This window comes from Rattus norvegicus, chromosome 1 (genome assembly GCF_036323735.1).
Source record: "Rattus norvegicus strain BN/NHsdMcwi chromosome 1, GRCr8, whole genome shotgun sequence".
NCBI classification, from domain to species: Eukaryota; Metazoa; Chordata; class Mammalia; order Rodentia; family Muridae; genus Rattus; species Rattus norvegicus.
The window spans coordinates 102,129,157-102,140,465 of record NC_086019.1 but is presented as its reverse complement, the minus strand read 5'-3'; positions in this window follow the sequence as shown (position 1 = coordinate 102,140,465).

The following is an 11,309-nucleotide window of genomic DNA, read 5'->3' as shown; positions in this document are numbered from 1 at the left end:
TTCAGATGAGCTTCTGCTTCTGTTGAAAAGGATGCTGTGTTTGATTGTGGTCCGAAGCTTTGAAGCACTACTTGGCATCTCCTTCCTTGGAGGTCTCACTGTTTAAACATAACAGATTTGATAGCTTGTTGGTAAGGTGAGGTCCAGCTTGTCTCCACTAGGTCATCTTCATGTGAATCCGGTGGTTATACGGTTTTGTTTTAGGGATATTTCATTTTTTTAATAACGGTTTTAGCTGACATTCATGGAGAGAATGAATCCTTAGAACTGTGCCACTAGTGAAAGGAAATCCTGTCTAGAGTATGTTTCTTTACAAAGCTGTGTCACACCATCCTTTGGGCCCTCTGCTGGAAAAGTAGAATCAAGTCTCAAATAATGCCTTTTAAATTGTATCCTCTAGTATTATAGATGTAGGACAGTACTGTATCATACCTCTGTGGATGTAAAATAGCTTGTACCTGCTTTATGATACGTAGTAGTGACTGTGCTTTATCAGAGCTGTTTTTAATGATGTTGCTCAGAATGTTTTCTTTCCAGATGATGATTGAGAAGCTAATTTAAAAAAAAAATGGTGCCAGGCACCACAAGAGCAACAGAACTGTGCTGTTTTCTCAGGTTTTGTTTTTTTACTTTTTTTTTTTTAATGGAGTGTGCTGGATGTCTCTACAGTTTTGTTCAGATGACTGCAGAACCTGGAAAAGCTGTTGCTGCTGTTGATGCATAACACACTGCTATTATTGGTCTTTTTATATAAATATAAATATATATATATATATATACAGATATATAATTTGAATTTTTGGAAACTTTAGCTGTGCTGTCAACTTTGGAAAAAAGTATCTCCGTTTACTGTGTTGAGTTGGCACTGTACAGAAATTAACAGCCATATTGGTCTAGAAATGTTGAACTTAAGTTTTTTCCATTTGTACAGGGGTAACGCACTGTATTAAATATGTAAGGTCTTATCTACATGGGTTTGATTACAAAAACTAATAAAGTATTCTCTAAATTAAAAAAAAATCTCTTGCCCCCCCCAAAAAAAAAACTAACTCAATCTGATGAGGTTAGAACAAGACTACACTGAAAGTATCTGTAAAATACATGGAATATCCTCAATAAAGATGAGTTTGATACATTAACTATGTGACATTTTCTACAAATATGGGTGCTGTATATTGAAAGCTAAATAAAGTGGTCTAGATGAGAATTTGGTATATAAGCTGACACTAGAATATTAAGTACTTCTACTGGCAGTTTCTAGAAGGAACACCCCTGTGTGTTTAACATTCCTAGTTCTCATATAGCTTATATATGAGACAAGCTCATCCCATAATGAAAGCTATGTCAAAAAGTCAAACAAGCTTAAATATTTAGTGCTAAATTTATAACTTCATTCATATGAATTAAATAATTATGTTTTGGTACCTATCATGAATTTAAATAATTTATACTTACCTTTCATCTCAGAATATTTTCTGGAAAGGAATCCAGTAATAGTATTATCAAAGTTGTTGAAATATTTAAAAAAGCTTGGGATGGAATATGCATTCTGATGCATGCTATATATGTAGTCTAACTTTAAACACATCATAACAGAACAATAAATTATTTTTAAAATCATCTGCTTCCAGGACTGCATTATTATGAATTCACTGTGACTACAGTTACAATTAATCAATTTGTACCTTTACATAGTTTGGATACTTTTTCAGGGTAGGATTCACTGTAGTGATAGTCTTTATGCATAGCCAATGCATTCTAGGTCATTGGTGCTCAAAGTATCTAATATTCTGAGGCTTTAATATAGTTTCTAATGGCACAATCACCCCAAACTTGAAATTAATTTTTTTGCTATTTCATGACAATAATTTGCTACTGTTATGAATCATAATATAAAGGTATTATATGCAGATGGTTATAGGAAACCCTGTGGCTGTGTGGTTTGATTCCCAACTGAGGTGTGATCCATGGGTTTTTAACCACTGTTGTGGAGGTTCTTGCATAATTATGAAGTAATGCAGTATTTGTGGATAACACAAGTGACATACAAAAGGGTGAATGTGGGGCATGCCTTTAATCACAGCACTCAGGATGCTAAAGGTAGATGAAATCTTTGTAAATTTGAAGCCATCCTGGTCTAGAGAGTGAGTTCAAGGACAGCCATGTCTACTCAGAAGAACTCTGTCTTAAAAACCCAAAATGAAAAGGGGGAGAGATAGAACGAGATGGTATTTTAAAATTCACCAGTATAGTTGACAAATTCAAGACCTTGGCCTATATTAAAAACACCATTTTGGGGATGAACACAATGTGGTCTAATGCTCTTAAACATACACTTCTTACCTAGCATGAAACAATCATAAAACCCAGAGACAAATGCACATAGTCTTAAAACATAACAATAAGGGAAGAACGCCATCAAAATACCAATCCAATTCTTCAGAGAGTTAGACAGAACAATTTGTAAATTCATCTGGAATAACAAAAAACCCAGGATAGCTAAAACTATTCTTAACAATAAAAGGACTTCTGGGGGAATCACTATCCCTGAACTCAAGCAGTATTACAGAGCAATAGTGATAAAAAAAAAAAAACTGCACGGTATTGGTACAGAGACAGACAGATAGAGCAGTGGAATAGAATTGAAGACCTAGAAATGAACCCACACACCTATGGTCACTTGATTTTTGACAAAGGAGCCAAAACTATCCAATGGAAAAAAGATAGCATTTTCAGCAAATGGTGCTGGCTCAACTGGAGGTCAACATGTAGAGGAATGCAGATCGATCCATGCTTATCACCCTGTACAAAGCTTAAGTCTAAGTGGATCAAGGACCTCCACATCAAACCAGATACACTCAAACTAATAGAAGAAAAAGTGGGGCAGCATCTCGAACATATGGGCACTGGAAAAAATTTCCTGAACAAAACACCGATGGATTATGCTCTAAGATCAAGAATCGACAAATGGGATCTCATAAAACTGCAAAGCTTCTGTAAGGCAAAAGGACACTGTGGTTAGGACAAAATGGCAACCAACAGATTAGGAAAAGAACTTTACCAATCCTACAACAGATAGAGGCCTTATATTCAAAATATACAAAGAACTCAAGAAGTTAGACTGCAGGGAGACAAATAACCCTATTAAAAATGGAGTTCAGAGCTAAACAAAGAACTCACAGCTGAGGAATGCCGAATGGCTGAGAAGCACCTAAAGAAATGTTCAACATCTTTAGTCATAAGGGAAATGCAAATCAAAACAACCCTGAGATTTCACCTTACACCAGTGAGAATGGCTAAAATCAAAAACTCAGGTGACAGCAAATGCTGGTGACGATGTGGAGAAAGAGGAACTCTCCTCCATTGTTGGTGAGATTGTTGACTGGTACAACCATTCTGGAAATCAGTCTGGAGGTTCCTCAGAAAATTGGACATTGTAGTACCTGAGGATCCAGCTGTACCTCTCTCGGGCATATACCCAAAAGATGCCCCAACATATAAAAAAGACACATGCTCCACTATGTTCATAGCAGCCTTATTTATAATAACCAGAAGTTGGAAAGAACCCAGATGCCCTTCAACAGAGGAATGGATACAGAAAATGTGGTACATCTACACAATGGAATATTACTCAGCTGTCAAAAACAATGACTTTATGAAATTCATAGGCAAATGGATGGAGCTGGAAAATATCCTCCTGAGTGAGGTAACCCAATCACAGAAAAACACACATGGTATACAGTCATTGATAAGTGGCTATTAGCCCAAATGCTTGAATTCCCTTAGATGCACAGAACACATGAAACTCAAGAGGGATGACCAAAATGTGAATGCTTCACTTCTTCTTTAAAAGGGGAACAAGAATACCCTTGTCAGGGAATAGGGAGGCAAAGTTTAAAACAGAGACAGAAGGAACACCCATTCAGAGTCTGCCCCCACATGTGGCCCAAACATATACAGCCACCCAATTAGACAAGATGGATGAAGCAAAAAGGGGAGGCTGACAGGAACTGGATGTAGATCTCTTCTGAGAGGCACACTCAGAATACAGCAAGACATTGGCAAATGACAGCAGCAATCCACTGAACTGAGCATGGGATCCCCGTTGAAAGAATCAGAGAAAGTAGTAGAAGAGCTTGAAGGGGCTCGAGACCCCATATGAACAACAATGCCAACCAACCAGAGCTTCCAGGGACTAAGCCACTACCCAAAGACTATACATGACTGACCCTGGGCTCCAACCTCATAGGTAGCAATGAATAGCCTAGTAAGAGCACCAGTGGAAGGGGAAGCCCTTGGTCCTGCCAAGACTGAACCCCCAGTGAATGTGATTGTTAGGGGGAGGGCGGTAATGGGGGGAGGATGGGAAGGGGACCACCCATATAGAAGGGAAGGGGATGGGGTTAGGGGGATGTTGGCCCAGAAACCGGGAAAGGGAATAACAATTGAAATGTAAATAAGAAATACTCAAGTTAATAAATATTTTTAAAAAATTATCTGTGTCACAAAAATTAAACCGAAGAGGCTTGGGCTCTTTACTCCCACATTTTCCCTAGCAGTCACAACCATGCCTGCTCCCCAGATCCCTTATCATGCAGAAAAGATATCTTGGAAAACATAGTCCGAGGTTTGGGCTGGTCAGTGGCCGCTATCTCAGGAGAAATTGACTGCTGCCAGACAGTTACTGCAGGAACAACTGGTTAGAGGACATATTGAGCCTTCCTCGTCTCCATGGAATATACCCATATTTGTGATTAAGAAAAACCCTGGTAAACGGAGGCTGTTACAAGACCTCAGAGCAGAGAATAAGGTGATGGTCCCAATGGGGGCCTTAAAACCTGGTCTTCCTTCCCCTGCAGCTATCCCAGCCGAATTTGCTAAAGTTATTATTGATCTAAAAGACTGTTTCTTTACTATTCCCTTACATTCAGATGATTGTTATCATTTTGCCTTTAGTGTTCCCCAAATCAATTTTCAAGGACTCATGGGTCACTTTCAATGGAAGGTTTTGCCCCAGGGTATGGCCAATAGTCCCACCCTGGCTCAAAATTTTGTGGCCTAGGTGATATTACCTGTAAAGAGAGCCTGGCCACAGGTTTATATTTTACATTACATGGATGATATTCTATTAGGAGCTCCTGAGAAATCACATGCCTTTGCTTGCTTTCAACATCCTCAAGAAGGACTTGAGTCACAGGGTCTTAACATTGCCCCTGAAAAAATTCAGATACACGAACCATATTCTTATTTGGCCTATGAGTTAGCTTTAGGACAAATTTATACTCCTAAGATAGAATTACAGCTGTCATCTCTTAAAACCTTACATGATTTCCAACAGTTTGTTGGGAAACCTTCAGTTCGTTCACCCTTATCTTAAGATTCCCCCTGAAGCTTTAGTTCCTCTTAATGAACTTCTTTCAGGTGATTCTCATCCCTTGTCATCTCGGAGCCTTACCCCTCAGGCTATCTCTGCCTTACAACATATAGGTCAAGCTATTTTCTCTCAGACCTCATTTCAGATATCCTATGCTTTCCCTTTATATTTTATAGTTTGTGCTACCACCCATACTCCGGTGAGAGTTTTTGGCAACAACCCTGAGCCCCCGCAGAGAAGGACCACCCTCTATTTTGGGTTTATTTACCCTCCAATCCTAGCAAAGCTCTGGCCATGTATTATTCATTAGCTGCCGCCTTTATACTTAAGGGTAGAAAGTTGGCTAGGCAATGTTTTGGAAAAGATCCAGATAATATTATAGTACCTTATACCTCTGAGCAGGTTGATTGGCTATTCCAAACTAATAATGATTGGGCCATAGCCTGTGCCTCCTTTGCAGGCGTTATATATAATCATTATCCTAGTGATCCCCTCATACAATTTGTTAAGATACATCCACTAACCTTCCCTAAGGTTACTAGGGTTCCTCTAAAGGAAGGCATTTTAGTCTTTACAGACAGTTCTTCAACTGGTAAGGTCACCTATGTTATACAGGATCAGGCCACCACTATTCAGTCCCCTTATTTCTCTGCCCAATTGGTTGAATTATTTGCAATATTACAAGTTTTTAAGCTTTTGGCGACTACCCCCTTTAATCTTTATACTGATAGTGCCTATGTGGCCCATTCCATCCCCATGCTAGAGACAGTTCCATGTACTAAGCCTGCTTCCACAGCCTCCAAATTATTTACAGAAATCCAGTCCCTTATTATAAAGAGGACAGAGCCATTTTTATAGGACATTTGAGAGCCCATTCAGGCCTAGATGGCCCCTTGTCAAAAGGTAATGCCCTGGCAGATGAGGCCACCTGTGTTGTGCTCCCCACTCTCCTGAGCCCTATAGACCAGGCAAAGCGGGCTCATGCCCTACATCATTTAAATGACTCCTCCTTACACCAAATGTTTAAAATTACTAGGGAACAAGCCAGAGAAATAGTAAAGTCCTGCAGCAGATGTGTCACCTTGTTGCCAGTCCCTCATTTGTGAGTTAATCCACGTTGATTGATTCCTAATGGGGGATTGCAAATGGATGTTACCCATTTCCCCTCTTCTGGCAGGTCAAAATATATTCATGTTACTGTTGATACCTACAGTGGATTTGTTCATGCTACCCCCCTTACGGGAGAAGCATCTAGAGATGTTATTACTCATACTTTACAATGTATGTCCAGTATGGGAAAGCTACAGGTTATTTTTTTTTCTTTTTTCTTTTTTTCGGAGCTGGGGACCAAACCCAGGGCCTTGTGCTTGCTAGGCAAGCGCTCTACCACTGAGCTAAATCTCCAACCCCGGGGCTGGGGATTTAGCTCAGTGGTAGAGCGCTTACCTAGGAAGCACAAGGCCCTGGGTTCGGTCCCCAGCTCTGAAAAAAAGAACCAAAAAAAAAAAAATCTCCAACCCCAAAGCTACAGGTTATTAAAACAGATAATGGCCCTGGCTATACTGGGGCTAAATTTCAACAAATTTTTGCTCAATTAGGATCGAACCCAGGACCTTGCGCTTCCTAGGCAAGTGCTCTACCACTGAGCCAAATCCCCAACCCCCTCAATTTTATATTAAACATGTTACCGGCATCCCATACAATCCTCAGGGCCAGGGCATAATAGAGCGAGCCCATCAGACCCTGAAAAACATGCTTCAACGTCTAACAACAGTCACAGATGACTATTCTCCTTTAACACCTCGAAACAGGCTCAATCATGCCCTCTTTGTACTTAATTTCCTATCCCTAGATCTTGAGGGCTGGTCTGCTGCTGACTGTTTGTGGCATCCTAGATCACAAGATTCCCACGCACTAGTGTGATGGAAGGATCCCCTCACAGGACAGTGGAAAGGACCAGACCCTGTCCTCATCTGGGGACGAGGATCTGCCTGTGTTTATGATAAAGAAAATGCTGGCCCAAGATGGCTGCCAGAAAGGCTTCTGAGTGCTACTAATCCACCCTTGTCCAGAAAGGAGCAGTAGTCTCCTCCTGAGGCTTCTTTTTCTCTCGTAGATGCTGTTCCTCCTATTGCTCCTGATGACCCCTGCCTAGACTATTGTGACCACCAACCCGTCATTGCCTGTCCCTCAGCCTACCACCAATAGGCATTTCCCCTCGAACTATACCTGGGTTGTCCTTTCTGATAGATATGATCCAGTTTGGACCACCTCTAAGATTTCCACCACACCATGGTGGCCCCCCATCTGACCCCAGATTTGTGCAAACTTGCCCAGGGCTCAGCTGCCCCTTGGGGCTTACAAGATAAGTTTGGCTTGACCCAGGATCCTGAAGATAATCTACCTAGTACTTCCTTTTATGGCATGTCCCCTCAGGGGCCGGCCCAGAGAGCTCCAAAAATCTATGATCTGGGCTGTGATAATCGCTATGGCCGCAAAATTCTAGGGTCTCATGATTTTTATGTTTGCCCTGGCATTCATCGGGATCGTTCCCTTTTGCATAAATTCGGAGGGCCTGATGATCTTTACTGCCGTTCATGGGGCTGTGAGACCACCAGCGACGCCTATTGGCATCCCACATCTTCCTGGGACTTTATTACAGTAACTAATAACACCTCCCATCCTACTCATATACGTGTCACAGATTCCCATTGTGAAGATTCTAATTCTAAAACAAGGGGATAGTGCACTCCTCTAAATATTAAATTTACCTCTGCGGGTCAAAAACACGTGGATTGGACACGTGGATATACTTGGGGCCTTAGAGTGTTTCAATCGGGTGCCAATACAGGCATTATATTTACCATAAAATTGTTTTTAAAAAGCCTGTATATTCCTCCTCCCCTGGGTCCTAATCCAATCCTGGTTCCTCCTCTGAAAACTTTTCAGACCCCCATGACAGCATCCGTTATATACAATGATTCCAGCCCACCCAGTTTATTTCCTTCAGGCCCCCTTAGCCCTCTGAAGATGGACCTTCCCAATACCAAAACTTTGATTCTCACCTTGATCAATCAGACCTTTTTGACCTTAAACTTTACAGATCCTAAGTTAGTTGAAGATTGTTGGCTTTGCTATCATTCCCAACCCCCTTTTTATGAAGGAATAGGTGTGGTTGGAGACTTTATCCCAATAAATGATTCCTGCCATTGCAGATGGCAACCAGGGGAATGGAATGCTTTGTCCCAGTCCCAGGTGTCAGGGCTGGGACTTTGTGTTGGGAGATCTCATCTCCCCACTATGTATTCCCACCTTTGTAATCAAACCATAGTCCCTGACAAATATTCTCAATATTTATTACCTCAAAATGATACTTGGTGATTTGCCTTGATGGCATCACTCCCTGTTGACTACTGAGGCTTTTTTCACTGATAGTTCTGATTTTTGTGTATTGGTTCAATTGGTTCCCTGTCTTGTACATTATCGTTCTGAAGAATTTTTCCACTTGTGGGACCAGTCATTCGAGTCCCCACCCGCTGTGCTGACTAGACAGCACAGAGAACCCATCTCAGTGCTCACCATCTCTGCACTCCTCGGTTTGGGGGTGGTGAGTGTAGGAACAGGCATTTCTTCCCTGATCTTATCTAACTCCAGATATCAAGAACTTAGTGCCACCATTGATGCTGATGTCCAGAGGCTCCAACAAGGGGTCGATGATCTCTCTGACTCCCTCTCATCCCTCGCAGAAGTGGCCCTTCAGAATCGCAGAGAACTTGATCTGCTCTTTTTACAACAGGAAGGACTCTGTATGGCACTCAAAGAAGAATGTTGCTTCTATGCCGGTAGGACAGGAATAGTTAAAGAGAGCATGAAAAAGGTCAGAGAAGGCTTAGAAAAGAGAAGAGACTAACATATAGACACACGAATCTGCATTTAAATTTCTGTGTCTCCAAAAATCCTTCCAAAAACTCTACTGTCCCCTTCACTTTTTCATAGGTGTCACCTTTCTCACTGGAGGGTATCTTTTTCCTGCTTTAGAAAGAAACAAACACTTTTGCTGGAGTACACTAATCCTTTTCTGCCTTCTTTCTTTCTGCATTGCCTGAGAAACATCGCAGGCTAAGTGGAATTAAAAATCTATACCCACCTCTTAAAAGCACACCTCTTTAATCACATCATAATTATAACAAAGCTTAAAAGAGAAAAACAAAAATGGATTGTACATCAGCTAATACTGACTCATATTAGTGGTCTTTAGGTTGTTTCTAGAATAAGAGACATTAATAGTCCCCTGTTTTTACAGAGCCATGAATTTTATTCAGGGACTTTGAATATCCAAATGTGGCTTATAGAATCATGTTCAAAGACTTTCCCTGAGGCCATTCAACACAATATTTTCACATTCATTGTGAATTATAGAACAACTTTCCAAGCAAATGGTCCAAAGAAACAAGCTGGAGTAGCCTTTCTCATGTCAAATGAAATCGAATTTTAGGCAAAAGTTATCATAAAAGATAAAGATGAACACTTCATATTCATCAAAGGAAAAATCCACGAAGATGAACTCTAATTCTGAACATCTATGCTCCACATGCAAGGACACTTGCATTCATAAAAGAAACCTTACTAAAGATCAAAGCACACATTGAACTTCAAACAATAATAGTAGAAGTCTTCAACTCCCCACTCTCATCAAAGGACAGATCATGGAAACAGAAATTAAGAGATAAAGAGAAACTAACAGAAGTTATGAACTAAATGGATTTAATGGATATCTATAGTATATTTCACCCTAAAACAAAAGAATATACCTTCTTCTCAGCACCACATGGTACCTTCTCAAAACTGACCATATAATTGGTCACAAAACAGACACAGATACAAGAAGACTGACAAAATCCCGTGCATCCTATCAAATCACCACGAACTAAGGCTGGCTTACAATAGCAACAAAAATGAGAGAAAAACCACAGATACATGAAATCTGAACAATGCCCTATTCAATGATAAATTGGTCAAGGAAGAAATAAAGAAATTGAAAATATTTGAGAATGTGGGGAAAATTAAAGCACAACATACTCAAACTTATGGGACACTGTGAAAGCAGTGTTAAGAGGAAAACTCACAACTCTGAGTGCCTCCAAAAATAAACTGAAGAGAGCATACACTAGCAGCTTGACAGCATATCTAAAAGTTGTATAAGAAAAAGTAAATACACCAAAAAGGAATAGAAGGCAGGAAATAATCAAACTCAGGAATGAGATCAAACAAGTAGAAGGGAAAAGAACTATACAAAGAATCAACTAAAGCAGGAGCTGGTTATTTAAGAAAATCACAAGATAGACCCTCAGCCAGACTAACCAGAGGACACAGAGAATGTATTAAAATTAACAAAGTCAGAAATGAAAGGGGAGACAAAACAGAAATGAGGAAGTTAAAACAATCAGATCCTACTACAAAAGCCCACACTAAACAAAACTGGAAAATCTGGAGGAAATGGACAATTTTCTAGAGAGATACCAGGTACAAAAGTTAAATCAAGATCAAACAAACCATGTAAACAGTACCATAAATCCTAAAGAAATAGAAGCAGTCATTAAATGCTGAGGAAGCATTTGATAAAATTTAATACCCCTTCATGGTAAAAGTCTTGGAAAGATGAGGAATTCAAGGCCCATACCTAAACATAGTAAATGCAATATACACCAAACTAGTAGCAAAATGCAGAGAAATTTGAAGCAATATCACAAAAATCAGGCACTAGACAAGGCTGCTCACTCTCTCCTTACCTATTCAATATAGTACTTGAAGTCTTAGACAGAGAAACCAGACAACAAAGGAGTCAAAACATTACAAATTGGAATGGAAGAAGTCAAGGTATCACTATTTGCACATGATATAATAGTATACTTAAGTGACCCTAAAAGTTCCTCCG